The following is a 10,159-nucleotide window of genomic DNA, read 5'->3' as shown; positions in this document are numbered from 1 at the left end:
ACTACTAAAGTTAGCCTTTAAATATAACACACAGTGCAATAAATTTTCCTCTCATTTTGATGAATGATTCTGGCCTCTGGGTTTTCTGGTTTTTAAATTAAGTAGTCAGGCTGACATATGTCTTTTACATCAAGTATGTATGAAATAGTTAGTAAAATAGTGAAGTACCTTGTTGAATTTGTAGTCGTAAGAGATTTTATACAAACAGAATAAATGTGATATACTGTATTGATTTGGTGCAGAGTTGTTTTTATTTTGCTTGTTTTTCAACATTGTGATTGAAAAATATACCTAACTCTGCCAAGTAATTTTGTTCTTGTACGTTTTCCAACTCAAGTTCGTTGGCCAACAAAATACAGTTGATTTTCATTTTAATCTATCTGTAAGAAAGGAATTAAAGCTGCATTGCCTATCACTGAGTATAGTCTAGAAAATAAACATAGGCACACTGATGTGGTAGAGTGGTTATTCTTTTGACACTGGGGTTAAAGCATCTTGTTGTGATACTTCAAAGGCCAAATTGGTTCTGCTCAGAACGATTGTTAGCTTGGCTCAAGGGTTTCTCATCTGAGTTAGTAGGATGTAAATTCAAGTCGCAATCCAGCACATAATCTAGGCTGATGTTTCAGTGCAATACCGAGGGAGTGCTGCATTGTTGGAGTGCCACATTTCGGATAATGTTAAACTGATGCCCCATCTGCTTGTTCAAGTGGATGAAAAAGATCCTTTTTTGAAGGCGATCAGGGAGTTCTCCTGGTATCCTGGTGAACTTTCATTTCTTGACCAACCATTTATCTCCTTGCTGTTTGTGGGATCTTGCTGTTTGCAAATTGGCTGCCTTGTTTGCCTACAAAGCAGTGACTACATTTCAAAAAGTAACTCATTGGCTGTGAAGCGCTTTGAGATTTCTTAAGGGCCTGAATGGCGCTATGTAAATGCAAATGAATAGCTGAAAAGTCACTTTGATATTACTAGCAGATATCCTGTGATGTTATGTTATTACAGAACGGGGCTGGGGTCTGGAAATGGGCAAAGGTATACAGCTCCATTAAATTTCTAAGAGCTCTCAGAGATAGAGGTTCCTGAAAAATAATGTTTAACTTATCTCTCCAGAGGTAGTTGAATACCATGTGTGTAATTAAATAAATCTCTGCATGCTCTTTTCTTTTACTGTCAATATATTTAGGGTTTATAGGAAAGGCCAAAAATATGTTAAACTTATGGGAAAAAAATAAACTGATTTGTTTCTTTCCTTTACCAAATATCTGTGCAGCAGAACTTAATATTAACAAACGGTTCTAGTTAAATATATACATATTTACATGAAGAATTTTAGTCAAAACTTCCCTCCAATCTTCAATATTGGTACAGTGCTTCCAGAGCTTGTTACTTGCTTATATGAGCAATGGTTGTTTTTGAGTGAGTTTAAATTTTAAAAAGGCAGTTGCTGTAACCCACTTAAAATATACAATGAAATATGAAGACTTGATCTGAGTTCTTCATTTGCCAGTTTTCTCCTCAGTTGTATCTGTGTTTGGTTTTTGTTTCTTTACTTGCCAAATGCATTTGCGGTCAGCTCGTACACACGATACATTTTGGCATTTCATTGTAGAAAGGTTATAAAAGCAATTAAAATCTGAAGCTTAGATTCACTAGGAAGTTGCCAGGGATGACGAGTTGCAGTTAGGAAGTGAGACTTCAGAAGTTAAGGCCTTTTTTTCACTTGAGCTAGAAGGTTAAGGAGTAACCTGATTAGAGGCCTTCAAGATTATGCAGATTATAATAAAGTAAATAATGAATCGTTTCCATTGGTTTACGAGATGATAAGCAGAGGGCACAGACTGAAGGTAATGATAAAAAGAATTAATAAGTTAGGTTAGGAAAATTTCTGTATGCACAGTGTGGTTGGAATGTGGAAATGTCTGCCACAAACCATTGTTGAAACAAAGTCCATCAATTCCTTTCAAAGGGAATTAGTTGCTTGAAAAATAAAAGAATATTAGCAGGTATGGGGAGTGAGCAGGAGAGTGGAATTATACAAGGTGCCACATGAAGAAAAACTTGACTCAACAAATTGTCTATTTCTGTGTTGTGTGTATATATACATAAATATTCTATATAGTTTTTGTTGTTAGAAAAAGTTGGAGTTCATGCTTTACTTCATTCTGATATTTTGTTCAACAGAAAATTAGTCATTCCTACAAATGGGTTTCCTGGTGGTTTTCATTCTCGGTAATTTGTCATTGGAGGGAGCAAGGCTCACAAACAGCAAATTGTGGCATGCCCTGTGAATGGCTCGTCTTTCTGACAGTCACAAAACATTCTCAAAGTTGTAGACAAAGGAGCTGGAGACAACTGGCCTTTTTAATCTCTTCAGCAGTTGCTGACTGCCTACGTTTGATTAGTAGTTTTTGAACTTCATGATTGGTCGTCAAGCACGTTAGATGTTTTTAGGATATACTGTCCCCACTGCTTACATCGGACCCATTAGTGTTGATGCGATTTATCTGCCTTGAGCGTTGGACAATATAACTGTTACTTCTAAACTTAATTAGAGAAGGAGATACATGTGCGGAAAAGAATTGACCCAAGAAGTAATTTAACAGGTATCTGAATAGTGGCTAGATGCAATGAGAATGTTGTTTTGAAGGAAATGGGACAGACATTATCCTATTATAAAAGCTCCTCACTCAAGCCGTTAAATATCTGTTTTCAGGTTTACGATAGCTCTTTAATGAGTTTGAAACCCCACAGCTAAATACAGGTATAAGATGTATATGCGTACTCAGAACCAGAAGAATAAAAAGTTTGCTTTTGCAAAGCTTTTAAAATGGTAAGTAGGATTAAGTAATGAAGGGAATCACATTTCAATAAAGTGCAATGAGCTTATTGAACATCTGAGTCTGCCCGAAATCCATGTGCGCCCTTGTAATTGACTTCTATGGTGATGGAAAATGGTTATCGTTAATTGCCCGGAATAGACAGTTGCCCACCATAAGCGTGGGCAGTATAAGTGGTAGGGACTGTACTAACAAATCCTTTTGCTTTGACCTGGATGGTGTTGAGTGTTGTTGCAACTGCACCCATCCAAGCAAGTGGAGAGTATGCCATCACACCCCTGACTTGTGCCTTGTAGGTAGTGGAGAGGCTTTGATGAGTCAGGACGTGAGCCACTCACCACAAAAAACTCACCTCTGACCTGCTCTTTTAGCCACGGCATTTATGTGGCTATTCCAGTTGAGTTTCTAGTCACTGGTGACCCCCAGGATATTGATGGTGGGGGACTCAGTGATGGTAATGCCATTAAATGTCCAGGGAGGTGGTTAGGCTCCCTCTTGGAGATAGTCATTGCCTGGCACTTGTGGCGCAAATGTTACTCACTGCTTATTTGCCCAAGCTTTGATGTTGTCCAGGTCTTGCTGCACGTGGGCATGAACAGCTTTGTCATCTGAGAAATTGTGAATGGAGCTGAATACTGTGCAATCTTCAGCACAGTATTTCCGGTCATTGATGAAGCAGCTAAAGATAGTTAGGCCTAGGACGCTGCCCTGAAGAACTCCTGCAGCGATGTCCTGGGGCTGAGATGACTGTCCTCCAGCAACCACTACCATCTTCCTTTTTGCTAGCTATGACTTCAGCCACTGGAGGGCTTTCCCCCTGATCTTCATTGACTTCAGTTTTATTAGGGCTCCTTAGTGTCACACTGTTGAATGCTGCCTTGATGTCAAGGACAGTCAATCTCACCTCTGGAATTCAGCTTGCTTTCATGTTTGGACATGTAATGAGGTCTGGATCCGAGTGATCCTGGTGGAATCCAAACTGAGCATCGGTGAGCAGGTTATTTGTGATTAGGTGCCACTTGATAGCAGTGTTGACGACTCATTCCAACACTTTACTGATGATCAGGAGTTGGTTGATGGGCCGGTAATTGGCCGGGTTGGATTTGTCCTGTTTTCGTGGACAGGACGTACCTGGGCAATTTGCCTTATTGTTAGTTTGCCAGTGTTGTAGCTGTACTGGAACCACTTAGCTACGGGCATAGCTAGTCTGGAGCACAGGTCTTCACTACAGTCAGGATGTTGTTGGGGCCTGTAGCCTTTGCTATGTCCAGTGCAATCTGCCATTTCCTGACCTCACGTGGAGTGAATTGAAATGGCTGCAGACTCTCATCTGTTACGTGGACACCTCACGAGGAGGCTGAGAAGAATCATCCACTTGGCACTTCTAGTTGAAGATGGTTGCAAAAGCTTCAGCCTTGGCTTTTGCACTCACGCGTGGGGCGCCATTGTTGAGAATGGGGATGTTCATAGCTCCTGCTCCTCCTGTTCATTGCTTAATTGTCCACCACCATTCACGACTGGATGTGGCAGGGTTGTAGAGCTTTGACATGATCCGTTGGGTGTGCGATCGCTTAGCACTGTCAATAGTATGCTGTTTGAATAGAGTTCCTCATTGGGTAAGCGGGATAACTAAACTTACCTAAATCTCCCTGCACTTCAAACCAACTTCAGAAACATTTTGGAATAATTTGGTTGGTTTAGCTTCCCCCTTCTTAAATTGGAAATATTTCCTGCTGCTCGTCCTTATTTTGCGGTTTTCATTCATAGGTATCCGTCTGCTTTGCTTGTTTCTCATTTACATATTCCCCACTTACTGATTCCCATGTTAACTCTTTTACAAAGTTTTAGACAATATGACACAGGAAGTGTGATATGACACAAAGATACTCAACACCATCCTCTCCCGTTCCCCGCCGCTCTCCCGTTCCCCGCCGCTCTCCCTTTTTCCCCCCTGCACCTCTTCCCTGCTCGTCCTCCTTTTCTCTCTCTCCTCCCTTCTCATCCTCTTTTCCTCCATCTCGCTCTCTGTCCCTCTCACCCCCATTCCTTCCACTCAAAGGGGTAGCACATGATGGCTGAAGAAATAAAAAATTTAAATGTTAGTATGACCAAAGAAAAGAGCTTGAGAAGGATGAGTGGCCAGTTCAAATTGCCAAAGGCAGAATTAAAATTTGGTTTAAAGGAAGTGCAGCAGGAGGCTGGGGAGTGGCTAAGGCAAGAGGTAGGCAGAACCAAAAAAAATTTAAATGGTTAGGATAGCCAAAGCAAAAAGGTCAGGAAGCCATCGCCAAAAACTTCAAAATGAAAAAAGCAGGCCTCAGTTTGTGGCATGGGAAGGAACGGGCCTTGGGTTGAAGAGCAGGCAACAGCTGCCTGGAATTGGTAGGGGCAGAGTTGAGAGTTGGGCCAAAGGTGAAAGGAAAGACATCTTTTACAGGAGTAAAACAAAAGGGCAGAAGTCCCACAAAAGGCCATTATTTTAAAAGTAAAATTTGGTGTGAAAGACTTGGCCATCAAGATTTTTTTCCAGAGGTAAGGTCCGAGTGACCAGAGGCAGGCAAGCGGCCTAGATTGGGGGGGATAAATAAAAGCTATGCATCTTAAAAATCTTATGGATGCATGCTCTTCCTGTCCACAAAACTTTACTTCTTGTTGCTATTTTTTTTAATCATACTTTTGTGTCAACTTTGCGATTACAAATTCCGACGTCCTCATTTAAAATGGAATAGTCCTAATGTCAACTGGCTCCTGTCACTATAATTACAGGCTTTGGCTACTAAATGGCGCTGTATTATCTTTCGCCCCACAAATCGCTCAAAATGCTTTTTGAAAATATTTCGTCGACCATTTTTTTTGGTAACTAAAATTGTTAATGCTTAAAAAAGAGTTTAGATGTAATAAAAAAGCAAAATGTTACATATTTAACAGTAACATGATTACATTTATCCATTCAATTGTTTTCTGAGTCTTTTAATAGCTTAATTACAGTTTTTATCATAGAATGATACAGCACAGAAGGAGGCCATTGGCCCATCGTGCCCGTGCCAGCTCTTTGAAAAAGCTATCCAATTGGTCCCACTCCCAGCTCTTTCCCCATAGGCCTTCAATTTTTTTCCACTTCAAGTACTTATCCAATTCCCTTTTGAAAGTTATTATTGAATCTCCTTCCACCACCCTTTCTGGCAGTGCATTCCAGATCATAACAACTTGCTGCGTAAATTTTTTTTTCTCATGTCACCTCTGGTACTTTTGCCAATTACATTTAAATCTGTGTCCTTTAGTTACCAACCCTTCTGCCACTGGAAACAGTTTCTTCATATTTACTCTGTCAAAACCCTTCATGATTTTGAACACCTCTATCAAATCTCTCCATAACTTTCTCTGCTTGAAGAAGAACAACCCCAGTTTCTCTAGTCTCTCCACGTAACTGAAGTCTTTCATCCCTGGTACCATTCTAGTAAATCTCCTCTGCACCCTCTCCAAGACCTTGACATCCCTCTTAAAGTATGGTGGCCAGAATTGGCCACAGTACTCCAGCTGGAGCTTAACCAGTGTTTTATAAAGGTTTAGTGTAACGTCCTTGCTTTTGTACTCAGTGCCTCTATTTATAAAGCCACAGATCCCGTTTGCCTTTTTAACAGCCGTCTCAACTTATCCTGCCACCTTCAAAGACTTATGTACGTACACCCTCAAGCCTCTCTGTTCCCGCACCCCTTTTAAAATTGTACCATTTCGTTTATATTGCCTCCTCGTTCTTTAGTGTAGACATATGCGAAGTATTCATTTAGTACCTCAGTCATGCCCTCCGACTCCACAAGAAAATTTTTTTGGGTCCCTAAATGGCCCCACCCTTCCTTTGACTACCGTTTTACTATTTATATGTTTATAAAAGACTTTTGGGTTCCCTTTTATGTTACCCGCTAATCTATTCTCATGTACTCTCTTTGCTTGAAGGTCTCATCCTCCCCCAAAGTCTGTTCTTGGATTTGATATTTTTGCCCAGAGCTGTGATGCTGTTAGCAGAATTTGGATTGTGCAGTGTATTTAATTTCCTAGGATGCTTCAGTATAGTTTGATCAGCTGTACTGCTGCAATATTTTTGATTAATTTCTAGTGCTTTCTGCTCAAATGTTTGTCAAAATTATTTGAAGAAAAGCTAGAGGACATATTTGAAAAGTTTTATTCAAGTCAATTTTATATTTTGTGGGTCTTGTTTTAAAACAGAGGGTGTGTGTGTGTGTGTAAAAAAATCTGTTGATTACACACCTCTTCTAGCTTTTGTTAAATATTCCATTAAGCTGAGGGTATATTTTTTCATTCTAATTTTTGTTTATCTTTCAAAAAAAACAAGCTAAACTTTGAAGCCACAGAAAACCTCCAATTATCTCATTTGTGTTTTGTTGGCAGTTAGTCTAATTGCTAATAGCTGTAAGACAGAGTTAGGTATACGGAGAGAGAGAGTGACACACACACACACAGTGTCTTTCCTCATTCCAATTTGATTTTAAATAAATTAAGTGAATTTTGAAAGTGAACTTAGCCTCTTTGAAGGAAACAGATAGAGGGAGAAGAAAAGAGGAGAATAGGATGTGGCCTCTGACCTTGTCACCTGCCCTTGAAGTCTATGGGAGAAGGGAGGAATCGATAGGGGGTTAAGGGTGAAGTAAGTGATGACTGAGTGAGGGGGAGGGGATGATATGGGGTTGAGTGGGTAGTTCAATCAGCTATGAAGAAACACAGACCACATACAGATCACAATAAAGAAAGACAAAGTACACAGAAAAATACATAAATAGTTGTATTGGACATATGGTCACTCCCGTTAGCGGTCCAAGTGCCTTAGATTCAGGAGTGTGCCCATTCCGCCCAATATCTAATTCTACATTAATGTTATCCAGGAGTGTAACAATAGGACCCTGTTGCGATCTGAACTGGATAGCATGCCTTTTGCACATGCCGTTACGTCCTCTTCTCTAATCTTTCCGAAGACGAACTGTAAAACACTTACTGAGACAAGGACAGATACAAACCATTTAACTACTTTATTTACGGATTGCAGTGAACATGTAGAGTAACAGTCAAAGTAAATTCCATTTACCTCACTCACTCTCACTCCTCTCCTTGAAAAATAGGGGGAAAATGATAAAACATGCACCCTGTCCCTTTTGTAGGCTGACTTGTTTGTCATTACCGTTCCTTCTCGATAAGTTCCAACTGCAAAAAGAGTGCTTCAGCTCCAGGCTGAGGACTGTCCCTCGGTGTCCTTTATTCAAAACATAACTGCTCCCCGTATATTTTGTTAATTCTGATCCTAGGAAGCAGAAGGGTGGTGAATAGAATAGTCTTTACCACAATGGCTGCGAATATTTGTTTTGGCCGTCTGAGATAAGATAATGAATTGTTTAATATTCCCGGTCATTGTGGATACATCTTCAGCATGTGGCTTGTTAACACCTCAAGGTCCCCTCTATCCCGATGACTCTTTAAGCCTGTGTGTATTCACTTTATTTTCTAAAAGCTCAACCCTTTCCCAAATCCATTCTATGGAAAAATGATCACAAAAAAAAAACAAAACATGATGGAATGATAATGAACAATACAGAAAGATTACAACTTTGAAATCACTGCCATATATGTGACATTTTGTATACTCTTCAGCGCTGAGTTTGTATTCTGTTTCTGGATCCTTCATTTTTGCTGGTGACTGGTTTTATTGTGAATATTGACAGTCATTGCATTCTATGTAGTTAGTGCATGGTGGCAGGGACTTGAAAAGAGCACCATGGTGATCTAATCGCTGTAAGTTTATCAAGACCACAAGCTCTCCTTTCTTGGTTCTCCCTGTGCCATCCACTATTCCAGCAGAAGGAAGGCTGGCGATGTTTTTTTTAAATTCGTTCATGGGATGTGAACGTCGCTGGCAAGGCCAGCATTTAGTGCCGATCCCTAATTGCCCTGGAGAAGGTGGTGGTGAGCCACCTTCTTGAACCGCTGCAGTCCATGAGGTGAAGGTTCTCCCACAGTGATGTTAGGTAGGGAGTTAGAGGATTTTGATCCGGCGACGATGAAGGAACGGCGATATATTTCCAAGTCGGGATGGTGTGTGACTTGGAGGGGAACTTGCAGGTGTTGTTCCCATGTGCCTGCTGCCCTTGTCCTTCTAGGTGGTAGAGGTCGCGGGTTTGGGAGGTGCTGTCGAAGAAGCCTTGGCGAGTTGCTGCAGTGCATCCTGTGGATGGTGCACACTGCAGCCACGGTATGCCGGTGGTGAAAGGAGTGAATGTTTAGGGTGATGGATGGGTGCCAATCAGACGGGCTGCTTTGTCCTGGATGGTGTCGAGCTTCTTGAGTGTTGTTGGAGCTGCACTCATCCAGGCAAGTGGAGAGTATTCCGTCACACTCCTGACTTGTGCCTTGTAGATGGTGGAAAGGCTTTGAGGCGTCAGGAGGTGAGTCACTCGCCACAGAATACCCAGCCTCTGACCTGTTCTTGTAGCCACAGTATTTATATGGCTGGTCCAGTTAAGTTTCTGGTCACTGGTGACCTCCTCTTGTAAACAAGCTTTCAACAATGCAGTTTTGAAATGTGTTACTAGGAAGTGTGTAAAAGCAGCTGGGGTGAATCCCTCTTTCCCTGTGGCAAATGGCTTGGCTTGTTTTAATTAAAACAAATGACAGACTTGGATCTGCATGTATATAGTGCCTTATTGTGTTTCTCAGAAACGTCCCAAAGCACTTCACATGCAAGGAATTATTTCAAAGTGTAGTAACTGTTATGCAGGCAAACAAGACAGCAATATTGCCCAAAAACAAAAATGAGATGCATAACTTTTTGGTGATTGAGGGGAAAATGTTGGTCAGGACACAAGGAGATCTCCCTACTCTTTAAATAGTGCTTCAGGATCTTTTACGTCTATCTGAGCCACTGGAACAGGCAGATGTGGACTTCTATTGAATGTTCCATTGGAAGAATAGCACCATGTGTCAATGCAGTACTCCCTCAAAATTGCACTGTAGTGTCAACCTAGATTATCTGCGGAAGTCCTGGGATGGGAGTAACCTCCTGACCTGGGGTGAGGGTGCTAAACTGACGCATACTGACAGGAGCATTTGAGTGTCCTGGGAAATTGGCACTATCCAGGAGCCTTTGACATTAAAGGTGGGAAGATTACTTCTATCTCACTATAGAGATGGATCCGGCAGGAAACTAGGTGATACACTGGTCTTTCATCTCTGGGGTCTGGATTCATATCCAGCGCTGAAAATCTCCTCTATCTGCTAGTTACAAATGTGAAATGAGTTTGGGTAGACTCAATCCA

The 10,159-nt window shown here is 41.1% G+C and overlaps 1 protein-coding gene across 1 annotated transcript in view; it reads left to right on the top strand.

Moving 5' to 3' along the window:
- The window catches only part of cenpp (centromere protein P), a 246,823-nt gene that overhangs the window by 62,465 nt on the left and 174,199 nt on the right, over positions 1–10,159 (top strand). The window lies entirely within an intron of this gene.

The sequence above is a fragment of the Heptranchias perlo genome, chromosome 17 (assembly GCF_035084215.1).
Source record: "Heptranchias perlo isolate sHepPer1 chromosome 17, sHepPer1.hap1, whole genome shotgun sequence".
NCBI classification, from domain to species: domain Eukaryota; kingdom Metazoa; phylum Chordata; class Chondrichthyes; order Hexanchiformes; family Hexanchidae; genus Heptranchias; species Heptranchias perlo.
Note: the sequence above shows the minus strand (reverse complement) of the source record. Positions and strands in the feature narration are given on the sequence as shown.